Here is a 14,030-nt window from a genome sequence, read left to right as displayed (position 1 = left end):
GTGGGGGCGGAGTCATTATTATTGGTGTACAATACAATACACAACGTGTTCCATTATTATAACAAAGTATTGTAGAAAAGATCCCAACATGTGACATGGCTGAATGAATGCTGGTCATATTAGTTCATCTATTCTCTAAGTGGGGCGGTATCTATTGGGCCAATCCCTTTTACAAACCACACAATATCGCCCTTCAAAGTGAAAACAGAAACGATTTGCAGAAAATCAAAGAGTAGAAATATTTTCCGGTGGATCCCCTCTACCCAGACCCCATATGTAGACATAGAACAACAAGCTGTGTTCCCTCTCGTGCCGCACTCCTCCAACCACCCAAACCCACACAGAAGCCAAGGGAAATAATGAGAGGAAAGTTCCCCCCTAGTTTGGGGCAGGGTTCTCCTTCCCTCCTGTTGGGGGATGGGAGAAGGATGGACTGAAGACAGAGAGACGCTTCGGGGTCACCACTGTTCTGTAGAGCCTTGAAATGAAGGACATCAACTTCAGAAGTTCTTGTTGTCTGTGTAAAGTTCCCCGATAACGAGATCTGGGCTCTCCCGGCTTCTAGCTCTGTAACCCGCTATATCATTATCAGGAAACGCAACTCCGACACCCAAGAAGGGCTGAAGTTGTGTCCTTCATTTCCAGGATTTACTGACCACTCTGCACCCCGACATTTACTGCACTTCATCCATGTCTTTGGGGGCCTCTGATCTCCTTAACAACTGTTTCTTCCATGAAGCAGATCAGCCATGGAGTATATCTGAGGTGTATATCAGGGTGTACTTCTTCCCCACATGAGAGCTGGGATGTCCAGCAACATTCATCTAGAAAACATTTCCCACACTGAAGACACTAATACACCTCCAGGGTTGTGTAGGACCCCTGATGTACAGGAAGACAGGACTTCAGTGAGGAACACTTCCCTCACTCAGGACAGGAAAGTGGATTCTTCCCCACATGAGATCTCTGATGTGTGGAAAGACTGGACTTCTGTGAAAAACATTTCCCGCACACAGGACAGGAATACGGCTTCTCCCCCGTGTGAGATCTCTGATGTCTGTAAAGAGTGGACTTCTGTGAAAAAAATTTCCCACATTCAGAACAGGAATACGGCTTCTCCCCCGTGTGAGATCTCTGATGTCTGTAAAGAGTGGACTTCTGTGAAAAAAATTTCCCACACTCAGAACAGGAATACGACTTCTCCCCCGTGTGAGATCTCTGATGTTGATGAAGACTGAACTTCTGTGAAAAACATTTCCCGCACTCAGAACAGGAATACGGCTTCTCCCCCGTGTGAGATCTCTGATGTTTATGAAGACCGGACATCTCTGAAAAACGTTTTCCACACTCAGAACAGGAAACTGGTTTCTCCCCCGTGTGAGATCTCTGGTGTATGTAAAGATTGGACTTCCTTGTAAAACATTTCCCACACTCAGAACAGGAATATGCCTTCTCCCCTGTGTGAGATCTCTGATGTGTGTAAAGATGGGACTTCTGTGAAAAACATTTCCCGCACTCAGGACATAAATATGGCTTCTCCCCCGTGTGAGATCTCTGGTGTATGTAAAGATTGGACTTCAGTGAAAAACATTTCCAACACTCGGGACAGGAATATGCCTTCTCCCCCGTGTGAGATCTCTGATGTGTGTAAAGTTGGGACTTCAGTGAAAAACATTTTCCACACTCAGAACAGGAATAAGGCTTCTCCCCCGTGTGAGATCTCTGATGTGTGTAAAGTTGGGACTTCTCTGAAAAACATTTTCCACACTCAGGACAAGAATATGGCTTCTCCCCCATGTGAGATCTTTTATGCACATTAAGATGGGATTTATAACTGAAACATTTCCCACACTCAGCACAGGAATATGGCTTCTCCCCCGTGTGAGACCTTTTATGCACATTAAGACGGCATTCATAAAGGAAACCCTTCCCACACTCCGTACAGGAGAATGTCTTCCCTGTTGGAAGGCCGGCCTGGTCCCGCACAGTCTGAGGATCCTCAGGATACGAGGAATCCGATGGTCCATCTACACTGGGTGGTGCCGGATGGACATTGGAGGGAGCCGGGTTTTCTCCTGGACTATACTGTGTGATGTCCTCATCTTCTACTTTCCAGTCTGGAGACAAAGTGAGACAATCCTCGGAGGTTTTCCACATCTCCCGGCCATGGACTAAAATACAAAGACAAAGAGGATTACTAGACAGGAGCTGATTGGTTCCCCCAAACCAGGACTCCGCCCACATCAGGCAGCTTGGTCTCTGAGGAGCTTACAATTCCACCCTCAAGGGAACTAGGAAATGGCTCCTCTGATCTCCCACCAGGTCATTTCTTTATTCATGGACCTTAGTCAGAGAGTGAGGAAACAACCAGAACTGTCTTTTATAGGAGGGACAGTGATGAGGGGATTATAGGACGAGGGGCCCCACCCCCTCTATCACTCATCACCATCTTCCCAACACAAGAAGTACTGCACTTCCTTATTTAGTCCATGATTTAGTCATGAAGAACAGCGGGGCTGAGCCCCACCAGAGGTCAGAGAGTGAGGATGGGGGGAGAACAACCAAGATGAAGACTGGACTGATCCTGAAGACCACCATCATTGGGGTATTGACTCCTCCCTCATTATCACTTTCTGTTTAAGGGTCCAAAGTTGGAAAATGTCCAGCTCGTAGGAAATGGGTGTAACAAAGAGAATCCATATTATGTATATGTCAGGGCTCCCAGGTATGACCAGAGGTGTGTGACTGATGCAGGGAAACGCAGACTTCAGATATGTGATAAACAATATAATTTATTAACACTAACCATACAAACATAAACGCAGTGCAATACTAAACATAATACAGTGCAAACAAACCAAACCAAACCACCCACAGATAACAGTACATACAAGCAAGCGTCGTCAGGCAGGCCGGGTCAATATCAATTGGGCAGGTAGGTACAGGGGGAGCAAGCAGAGAATGGTCGGGGTCACAGGCCAGGTTCAGCAGGTAGCAAGCAGCGTAGTACAGAGGGTCAGGCAGAGGGATGGTCAGGGTCACAAGCCAGAGATCAAAACAGGTAACAAGCAGCGTAGTACAGAGGGTCAGGCAGAGGGACAGAAACAGGATGCAGGACAGATACAGGGCCCAGGACAAACACAACACCAAGGCAGAGTCTGTGGGTCTGGCCATCCCTTAAATACCCCAGCATCATCAGTTCCAGGTGTTAGCTGGCTGAAAGGTTGAGTCTTTGATTGCTGAGAGCACCCGCTGGCCAGCCCTGGTACTGCAGATCAAAAGGCAGGTGAGTCCCACCATTGCTGGCCAGTCCATTCCTAACAGTACCCCCCCCCCCCCAAGGAGCGGCCTCAGGACGCTCCAAACAGTCCTAGCTGGGCAAAATGTTCCACCGCCCGGGTCTGGTAACTGGCGGGATAACAAAGACTGGCACACCGGGCAGGACTCCGGGCAGCGGCACACCGGGCTGGACTCCGGGCAGAGGCACACCGGGCTGGACTCCGGGCAGAGGCACACCGGGCAGAGGCACATCGGGCAGAGGCACACCGGGCAGAGGCACACCGGGCAGAGGCACACCGGGCAGAGGCACATCGGGCAGGACTCCGGGCAGAGGCACATCGGGCAGGACTCCGGGCAGAGGCACATCGGGCAGGACTCCGGGCAGAGGCACATCGGATTACCAGGCGAAGCAGCAGGCAGCGGGCCCCCGGGCGGAGCAGCAGGCACCGGGCCCCCGGGCGGAGCAGCAGGCACCGGGCCCCCGGGCGGAGCAGCAGGCACCGGGCCCGGCGACCGGGCCCCCGGGCGGAGCAGCAGGCACCGGGCCCCCGGGCGGAGCAGCAGGCACCGGGCCCCCGGGCGGAGCAGCAGGCACCGGGCCCCCGGGCGGGGCGGCGGGCGTCGGGCCCCCAGGCGGGGCGGCGGGCGTCGGGCCCCCAGGCGGGGCGGCGGGCGTCGGCCCCCAGGCGGGGCGGCGGGCGTCGGGCCCCCAGGCGGGGCGACTGGCATCGGGCCCCCAGGCGGGGCGACTGGCATCGTGCCCCCAGGCGGGGCGACTGGCATCGTGCCCCCAGGCGGGGCGACTGGCATCGTGCCCCCAGGCGGAGCGGCGGGCGCCGGACCCCCAGGCGGAGCGGCGGGCGCCGGACCCCCAGGCGGAGCGGCGGGCGCCGGACCCCCAGGCGGAGCGACAGGTCTCGGGCCCTCAGGCGGAGCGGCGGGCGCCGGACCCCCAGGCGGAGCGACAGGTCTCGGGCCCTCAGGCGGAGCGGCGGGCGCCGGACCCCCAGGAGGAGCGACAGGTCTCGGGCCCTCAGGCGGAGCGGCGGGCGCCGGACCCCCAGATGGAGCGACAGGTCTCGGGCCCTCAGGCGGAGCGGCGGGCGCCGGACCCCCAGGCGGAGCGACAGGTCTTGGGCCCTCAGGCGGAGCGGCGGGCGCCGGACCCCCAGGCGGAGCGACAGGTCTCGGGCCCTCAGGCGGAGCGGCGGGCGCCGGACCCCCAGGCGGAGCGACAGGTCTCGGGCCCTCAGGCGGAGCGGCGGGCGCCGGACCCCCAGGCGGAGCGACAGGTCTCGGGCCCTCAGGCGGAGCGGCGGGCGCCGGACCCCCAGGAGGAGCGACAGGTCTCGGGCCCTCAGGCGGAGCGGCGGGCGCCGGACCCCCAGATGGAACGACAGGTCTCGGGCCCTCAGGCGGAGCGGCGGGCGCCGGACCTCCAGGTGGAGCGACAGGTCTCGGGCCCTCAGGCGGAGCGGCGGGCGCCGGACCCCCAGGCGGAGCGACAGGTCTCGGGCCCTCAGGCGGAGCGGCGGGCGCCGGACCCCCAGGAGGAGCGACAGGTCTCGGGCCCTCAAGCGGAGCGGCGGGCGCCGGACCCCCAGGAGGAGCGACAGGTCTCGGGCCCTCAAGTGGAGCGGCGGGCGCCGGACCCCCAGGCGGAACGGCGGGCGCCGGACCCCCAGGCGGAACGACAGGTCTCAGGCCCCCAGGCGGGGCGGCGGGCACCGAGTCACCAGGCACAACTGTGGGCTCCGAGTCAACTGGGATGACCGCTGGCACTGGGTCAGACATTGGATCGTCTGGCTGGACAGCGGGCATCGGGTCACCAGGCATCAGGTCATTTGGCTCGACAGCGGGCACCGCGTCATCTGGCAAGGCAGTGGGCTCTGAGTCAACAGGCACGACAGTGAGCACCGGGTCATCAGGTACCGGATTGTCTGGCTCGACAGCGGGCATCGGGTCACCAGGTATGACAGCGGGCACTGGGTCACCAGGCATCAGGTCATTTGGCTCGACAGCGGGCACCGGATCAGGTACCGGATCATCTGGATCAACAGCGGGCATCGAGTCAACTGGCCTAATAGGATCGTCAGGCTGGATCAGTTCATCATGCTGGGTAGAGGCATCAGGCTGAATGCCGGCGTCCGGCCGAGTAGAGGCTTCAGGCCGAGTAGAGGCTTCAGGCCGAGTAGAGGCTTCAGGCCGAGTAGAGGCATCAGGCCGAGTAGAGGCATCAGGCCGAGTAGAGGCTTCAGGCCGAGTAGAGGCATCAGGCCGAGTAGAGGCTTCAGGCCGAGTAGAGGCATCAGGCCGAGTAGAGGCTTCAGGCCGAGTAGAGGCATCAGGCCGAGTAGAGGCTTCAGGCCGAGTAGAGGCATCAGGCTGAAGAGAGGCATCAGGCTGCATACAGGCATCAGGCTGAGGAGAGGCATCAGGCTTCGTACCGGCATCAGGCTGAAGAGAGGCATCAGGCTGAGTAGAGGCATCAGGCTGAGTAGAGGCTTCAGGCCGAGTAGAGGCTTCAGGCCGAGTAGAGGCTTCAGGCCGAGTAGAGGCTTCAGGCCGAGTAGAGGCTTCAGGCCGAGTAGAGGCATCAGGCTGAGTAGAGGATTCAGGCTGAGTAGAGGCTTCAGGCTGAACCACGGAAGGCAGGCTCACTGGTTTGGATACTGGCAGGATGGTATTGGTTGGAAAGAATTTTCGCTTTTTTCTGGTTTTAACTACTGGAGCACTGCAAGTAAACGCAGGTCTGCAAACGAATGGAGCAGCTGGAGACAGAGAAGAACTGGAGGATGGAACAGGAGAGGGAGCAGTTGCTACAGAGGGCTCTTTTACAGGGTTAAAGGCAGGATAGGTGCAGCGAGTGGGAACAGAGGACTGACATGCGGTAGATAGCAGGGCAGGAGGAGCTGTTGGGAATGCAGGAATAGAGCTTTGAGGAAATAGATTAGAAGCAGGACGGGGTCTTTGTAAGCTGACTGAGGCTGGGTGCAACAAGTCTGTCCATGTCTGCAGTATGGGTTGAACAAAGCTGAGCTTACACAAAGCCTGTCTGACCAAAGACTGCACTGCGTTTATACAATCTCTTAGTGTCTGTGGTGAACATGTGGAATAACGCTCCAGAAAGTAACCCACATCATCCTCTAATAACCACACCAGGGACTCTACCTGGTCGGCACTAAATGGTGGCAAAAATTCATCCCTGCATTCGGGGGAACCAGATGAAACCAACTCAGCACAAACCTCAATCAAAGGCTGCACCTCAGAGAACTCTGTGCCCTGATCTACTAGAACATGAGCGAGCCGTATACATTCTAGCAGTTGATCCCGGGTATACTCCTTCAGAGTTTGATAAGCATACTCCCTGTCATCAAACACTAGCAGATATAAATATTCAACCTCATCAAGATCCATCCTTCCCATCAACAAGCCAAGATGGCTTCCCTGTGCAGCCACTTCTGGTCAGGATTGGCCTTGGTGTAATGTCAGGGCTCCCAGGTGTGACCAGAGGTGTGTGACTGACGCAGGGAAACGCAGACTTCAGATATGTGATAAACAATACAATTTATTAACACTAACAATACAAACATAAACGCAGTGCAATACTAAAACATAATACAGTGCAAACAAACCAAACCAACCACCCACAGATAACAGTACATACAAGCAAGCGTCGTCAGGCAGGCCGGGTCAATATCAATTGGGCAGGTAGGTACAGGGGGAGCAAGCAGAGATTGGTCGGGGTCACAGGCCAGGTTCAGCAGGTAGCAAGCAGCGTAGTACAGAGGGTCAGGCAGAGGGATGGTCAGGGTCACAAGCCAGAGATCAAAACAGGTAACAAGCAGCGTAGTACAGAGGGTCAGGCAGAGGGACAGAAACAGGATGCAGGACAGATACAGGGCCCAGGACAAACACAACACCAAGGCAGAGTCTGTGGGTCTGGCCATCCCTTAAATACCCCAGCATCATCAGTTCCAGGTGTTAGCTGGCTGAAAGGTTGAGTCTTTGATTGCTGGGAGCACCCGCTGGCCAGCCCTGGTACTGCAGATCAAAAGGCAGGTGAGTCCCACCATTGCTGGCCAGTCCATTCCTAACAGTATATATATAGCAGTGGGGGGAAGGGGGAGAGCAGAAGTCAGGACTATGTAATGTACAACATAGAGTATACAGTGCAGGGGTCAGGAGTATGTAATGTACAACATAGAGTATATAGTGCAGGGGTCAGGACTATGTAATGTACAACATAGAGTATATATTGCAGGGGTCAGGACTATGTAATGTACAACATAGAGTATACAGTGCAGGGGTCAGGAGTATGTAATGTACAACATAGAGTATATAGTGCAGGGGTCAGGAGTATGTAATGTACAATATAAATTATATAGTGCAGGGGTCAGGACTGATAATATTGTTATTCAATAATTAAAGGTCCTTAAAGGGTGGCTTGTCTCCCATCTCCTGAGACTGCACTCAGTGACTTGGGTCTGAGACACTACAGACATATCCCTCCACCCGGCACAGCCAGCAGATAACAGAGAAGGTCCCCTGGAAGTGTCAGGCACAAGGCAGGAGACCCCAGTCACATGTCCTGGGTGCCTACATTATGCAATGCTTAGAGTAAAAATCAATATTTTTCTGCCAGCTGAACCCCAGAACCTCCATAAATCCAGTCTAGAGACATAAATTGTGTCTGCAGCACAGAGAAGGAAGATTATCCGAGAGAAATCCAGGAATACAGGACGGGGAACACAGCTCAGGAAAGTGACCAGGGGATTACAGGCTGATATCACCCAGTCCCCGCCCTACTCTAGACCAATCAGTGAGCAGTATGGGTGGAGGAATGGATTTAGTGTTCATGACCCACCTGTGCTGATCTCTGTAGGAGTGTCCTCCTCTATAAATGTCCCCGTTATTCCATCCTCCTCCATAGACTGCTGATCATCCCTCACATACGCCTCTTCTTCTTCTGCTTTCACCTCAAATTCTATATCGATTGGATCTCCACTCTAAATCAAGGAAATGAGAGAAAATATCATCTGTAAAATGTAAGGTCACATAAAATATCCACACATTGTCTCTATGAATCCATGTTCTAGATGCTCGATCCCACCAACCTTGCAATGGGGAGGGATGGTGTGACCTTCCTGTGTGGAATCCCGGGAATACAGAGGACGGGGACATCTCTCTGGTGGGTTCCCATGACTGGATCCATCTGTAGGAAACACACACACTGACTGAATCCATTGTTTCTATGTGTTTATCAGATGATGGGGGATCTAGGTGGATCCTCCGTACTGCTCTCTCCTTTACAATAAAGTCTCCTCTTACCCGGTGATGTGAGGGGCGGCTGATTGTCCATCATGACGTCCTTGTAGAGATCCTTGTGTCCTTCTAAATACTCCCACTCCTCCATGGAGAAATAGACAGTGACACCCTGACACCTTATAGGAACCTGACACACACAATGATACAGTCACCATCCAGACACATCCCTTGTCTGTTACTGGAGAATGTCCCAGAATTCCCGGCACCGCTCACCTCTCCTGTCAGCAGCTCCATCATCTTCTTGGTGACTTCTAGAATCTTCTGCATGTTGTGTCTCTCAGGGTTTAGGGAGTCACATGGAGGCACTGTGATGGTCATATGATCACCTGACTTCAGAAGAGGAAATCTCTGTATTGAGGAACCAATAGGAATATCATGTTAGACTCCCAGAATCCTCCTCACCTCTCCGGTCAGGTCTGTTTTATTAATAGAGATAAGAGTGATGTCATGTGACTTCCCAGAATCCTCCTCACCTCTCCGGTCAGGTCTGTGTTTTATTACTAGAGATGAGTGATGTCATGTGACCTCCCAGAATCCTCCTCACCTCTCCGGTCAGGTCTGTTTTATTAATAGAGATAAGAGTGATGTCATGTGACTTCCCAGAATCCTCCTCACCTCTCCGGTCAGGTCTGTGTTTTATTAATAGAGATAAGAGTGATGTCATGTGACCTCCCAGAATCCTCCTCACCTCTCCGGTCAGCAGGTAGATGATCTCCAGGGTGAGGTTTAGTATCTTCTCAGTCATGTGACTCCGGTCCTCCTCCATCCTCATTGGTGCCATCATGTGATCTATACAGGTCTCCTTGTAGACGGATAACTTTGGGAAATGAAAGTAAGAATGAATGACGTAAGGGGGGTGGACTCCGTTGAGCTCTGACGTAAGGGGGGTGGACTCCGCTGAGCTCTGACGTAAGGGGGGTGGACTCCGCTGAGCTCTGACGTAAGGGGGGTGGACTCCGCTGAGCTCTGACGTAAGTGGGGATTCTGCTGGACACTGACATAAGGGGGGACTCCGCTGGACACTGATGTAAGGGGGGGACTCTGCTGGACACTGACATACGGGGGGGGGACTCTGCTGGACACTGACATAAGGGGGGGACTCTGCTGGACACTGACATAAGGGGGGGGACTCTGCTGGACACTGATATAAGGGGGGGGACTCTGCTGGACACTGATGTAAGGGGGGGCCTCTGCTGGACACTGACGTAAGGGGGGCCTCTGCTGGACACTGACGTAAGGGGGGCACTCCGCTGGACACTGACGTAAGGGGGGCACTCCGCTGGACACTGACATAAGGGGGGCACTCCGCTGGACACTGACATAAGGGGTAAAGATGGGGACTTTTATGCAAAGGGGGACTCTTATGTGAACATGGTGCTCATCCTGACTGCTGCACTCTCTATGTTGTGTTTTGTACTTACTCCTGGCCCCTGCACTCTATATGTTGTGTTTCTGTACTTACTCCTGGCCCCTGCACTCTCTATGTTGTGTCTTTGTACTTACTCCTGGCCCCTGCACTCTCTATGTTGTGTTTCTGTACTTACTCCTGGCCCCTGCACTCTCTATGTTGTGTTTCTGTACTTACTCCTGGCCCCTGCACTCTCTATGTTGTCTTTGTACTTACTCCTGGCCCCTGCACTCTCTATGTTGTCTTTGTACTTACTCCTGGCCCCTGCACTCTCTATGTTGTCTTTGTACTTACTCCTGGCCCCTGCACTCTATATGTTGTGTTTTGTACTTACTCCTGGCCCCTGCACTCTATATGTTGTGTTTTGTACTTACTCCTGGCCCCTGCACTCTATATGTTGTGTTTGTACTTACTCCTGGCCCCTGCACGCTATATGTTGTGTTTGTACTTACTCCTGGCCCCTGCACTCTATATGTTGTGTTTTGTACTTACTCCTGGCCCCTGCACTCTATATGTTGTGTTTTGTACTTACTCCTGGCCCCTGCACTCTCTATGTTGTGTCTTTGTACTTACTCCTGGCCCCTGCACTCTCTATGTTGTGTTTTGTACTTACTCCTGGCCCCTGCACTCTATATGTTGTGTTTTGTACTTACTCCTGGCCCCTGCACTCTATATGTTGTGTTTTGTACTTACTCCTGGCCCCTGCACTCTCTATGTTGTGTTTTGTACTTACTCCTGGCCCCTGCACTCTCTATGTTGTGTTTTTGTACTTACTCCTGGCCCCTGCACTCTGTATGTTGTGTTTTGTACTTACTCCTGGCCCCTGCACTCTGTATGTTGTGTCTTTGTACTTACTCCTGGCCCCTGCACTCTGTATGTTGTGTTTTGTACTTACTCCTGGCCCCTGCACTCTCTATGTTGTGTTTTGTACTTACTCCTGGCCCCTGCACTCTATATGTTGTGTTTGTACTTACTCCTGGCCCCTGCACTCTATATGTTGTGTTTTGTACTTACTCCTGGCCCCTGCACTCTCTATGTTGTGTTTGTACTTACTCCTGGCCCCTGCACTCTCTATGTTGTGTTTTTGTACTTACTCCTGGCCCCTGCACTCTATACATTATGTTGTATGTAGACCTGACTAAGATGTTCATTGTCCCAACAGTTGCTGGTTGGAATGAAATTCTTCTTTAAGGTCAGCTCATTAAGGCAGTCCATACATTACTCATATTGTTCATCCAATCAGTGGGCTGAACAGAAAACAAAATGATCCAATCCTGGAGGACACTGGAGCTTGATTTGTCTGCTCAGCATGTGCTTGTACTGAGCACCCAAGTGCTCCCATGTGCATCAATCTTCATATTCTCCACCCTGGCAAAGTCATTTCATGCTTTATAGGGACATCCATCCATTGACAGTCCTTCGTGATAAAACGTCTCATTCAGTAATAGTAGAACAATAAACACCGGATATAAATATGGTTTGGGTTCAATTATTATTTTTATCAGGACAAGTAGATTGTCATGAGGACAAGTAGTTTGGGACCCCGATTTAGTCCCTTGGACAAATAGTTTTTTGAAAAATTTCCACATCGCTGGGACTGCTTAACATTTAGTACATTTTCAAGGTCCTGGGTCCTCGGCTTGCTGGATCAGAAATCCCCTTTTCTCTGTTGGGTTTGTTTGGTCTCTGAACTGGTTTTGATGAGTATTAGATCTGCAGACAAGGAATGATAAATCTGATCCTTCCTATGACTTGTTTGCTCTGAGGCAGTGCTGTGAGGTCAATGTCGGCTCATCATGAGGTCCAGGAAGGGGAACTTGATGACTTTTGATTGGAGTTGCTGGATAATCAGGATAATTGCCCGATATCCGGCTGCAAGGCTCCAATCTCCGGCAGCCTGCTGACTGACAGGAGTGATGTCACTGTCACTCTCTTCAGTAAGAGAAGGGATTGGATTGGATAGCAGGAGGATGCTGCTGGTGGAGCACAGAGAGCTTTGGGGAGGAGTCTGTTCTCCTCCCTCCAATGGCAGCTCAGTGTGGGTAGGAGGGGGACAACAGGGGAAGACCTTTGGTTGCCAAATATACTGTAATATCCAGGATATTGTACAGAGTGGTGGGGGGTTCCTGGGACTCTGAATTCCAGCACCGAGCACTGCCAGAGCCTGTGTCATGGGAAGGTATGGGACTGTCTCTGGAAGATGTATAGCACTGACCCCTGACTACCTGTTAGTCAATGCTGAGCATACAGACCTCCTTTAAAAACAAGTGCCCACCAAGGGGTGAAGAACTGTCCTTCATTCCACTTGGACAATATTATTTGACCGGCGAGATGGTAAGAAGGTGAAGGTCGCCTTCTTTTCTTGGCTGGAGTTCTGTAAGGAGGTCTGAAAGTAAGTTCAGGTAGGAGGACCATCATAGACCAACAGCCCCTCCCTAACTCAGCGACTCCCTGAGCCATAGTACCTCCTCTTCTCTCAGAGATCTCCTATCAAGGACCCAAAGTCCTTCAGCTACTCTACCCCCTCAGAGAACTTGAACTCCACTACCCTCCAAGGGGCCCCAAAGTCCTTCATCCTCTGTACCCCCAAATAGACCCCTCAGCTCCCCTTCATCCATCAGAACCCTTAGAGGACCATATTACTAGAATTTATCTCCACAATGAGGAGAATGTTCCGGCCCCGGAAGTGGGGGAATGTTCTGCCCCTGAAGGGGTTAATCTGGGTTCCCACACTATATATGTGTGTATCATCATCTGCTGGAGATAAAAGACGTCACAGTGACTATGGAGGAAGAGGATGGACATGACTATGGAGGAAAAGGACAGACATGACTATGGAGGAAGAGGACGGACATGACTATGGAGGAAGAGGACGGACATGATTGGAGGAAGAGGACGGACATGACTATGGAGGAAGAGGGCGGACATGACTATGGAGGTAGAGGACGGACATGACTATGGAGGTAGAGGACGGACATGACTATGGAGGAAGAGGATGGATGTGACTATGGAGGAAGAGGATGGACATGACTATGGAGTAAGAGGACGGACATGACTATGCAGGAAGAGGATGGACATGACTATGGAGGAAGAGGACGGACATTACTATGGAGGAAGAGGACGTATATGACTATGGAGGAAGAGGACGGACATGATGGGGGGTTACTGGGTGTAAATAGAACATAGCATCTTATTACCTCCTCTGCTGCCACTTCCACCGTCTTCTTGCTGGTTCTTACTGTATGGAACTTCCTGTCTTTATTCCAGATGACTTCCTGTCTGTACCTAACATCACTTGCTGTCTGTACCTGACATCACTTCCTGTCTGTATTCCATAGAGACCTTCTGTTTGGATATAAGTGAGATCACCACCTTGTGGATTTCAGAAGAACTGCAGAAACAATTGAGTACTGTCTGTGATACTTTTTTTAATTAGCACTAACATACAATTTTGAGGACAAGCACTGCTTGGACCTTGAAGAAGGGGACATACCCCGAACGCTTGTCCTCAAAATTGTATGTTAGTGCAAATAAAAAAAGTATCACAGACAGTACTCAATTGTTTCTGTCACAAGTGCACTAATACGGCTACAATCATCTCAAGCAAAGAGGAACTGCAGAAACATCTCATAATATCCATTCCTGTATTATATCTACCTTACAGGGCTACTGGGGAAGTTCAATAATAATAATAATAAATAGCTCTTATGTTTAATAAAGATATTTTATTACATATAGAAAAGTCTTAAAAACACAGAACACAAAAACCAAATGTATAGTTAATAAAACAGATAACACCAAAACTGATCCTTTTGTTGAACAAAATGCAAAAATACATCCTAAAGTATAATAATAAATATCAATCCACTGATAATGAAGATGTTAGACATAAATGACAAGGATGTAATGGTCACAGAGGAATGGTGGTGGAGATCTCTCAAAGTAAGAACACTTCCTTGAATGGTTCTATAAATAAAGAATGAATCCTGGAGGGAATAAAGCTGTAAAGCAATAA

General features: G+C 51.7%; 1 pseudogene; it reads right to left on the bottom strand.

Annotated features, from left to right (window-relative positions):
- The window catches only part of LOC149440269 (uncharacterized), a 38,414-nt pseudogene extending 28,970 nt beyond the window's left edge, over positions 1-9,444 (bottom strand).
- Between the last annotated feature and the right edge of the window lie 4,586 nt (positions 9,445-14,030).

This window comes from Staurois parvus, unplaced genomic scaffold (assembly GCF_062004578.1).
Source record: "Staurois parvus isolate SC_StPar_1 unplaced genomic scaffold, SC_StPar_1.0 ptg001098l, whole genome shotgun sequence".
Classification (NCBI taxonomy): domain Eukaryota; kingdom Metazoa; phylum Chordata; class Amphibia; order Anura; family Ranidae; genus Staurois; species Staurois parvus.
The sequence above is the reverse complement of the archived record's forward strand: the minus strand, read 5'-3'. Positions and strand labels throughout refer to the sequence as shown.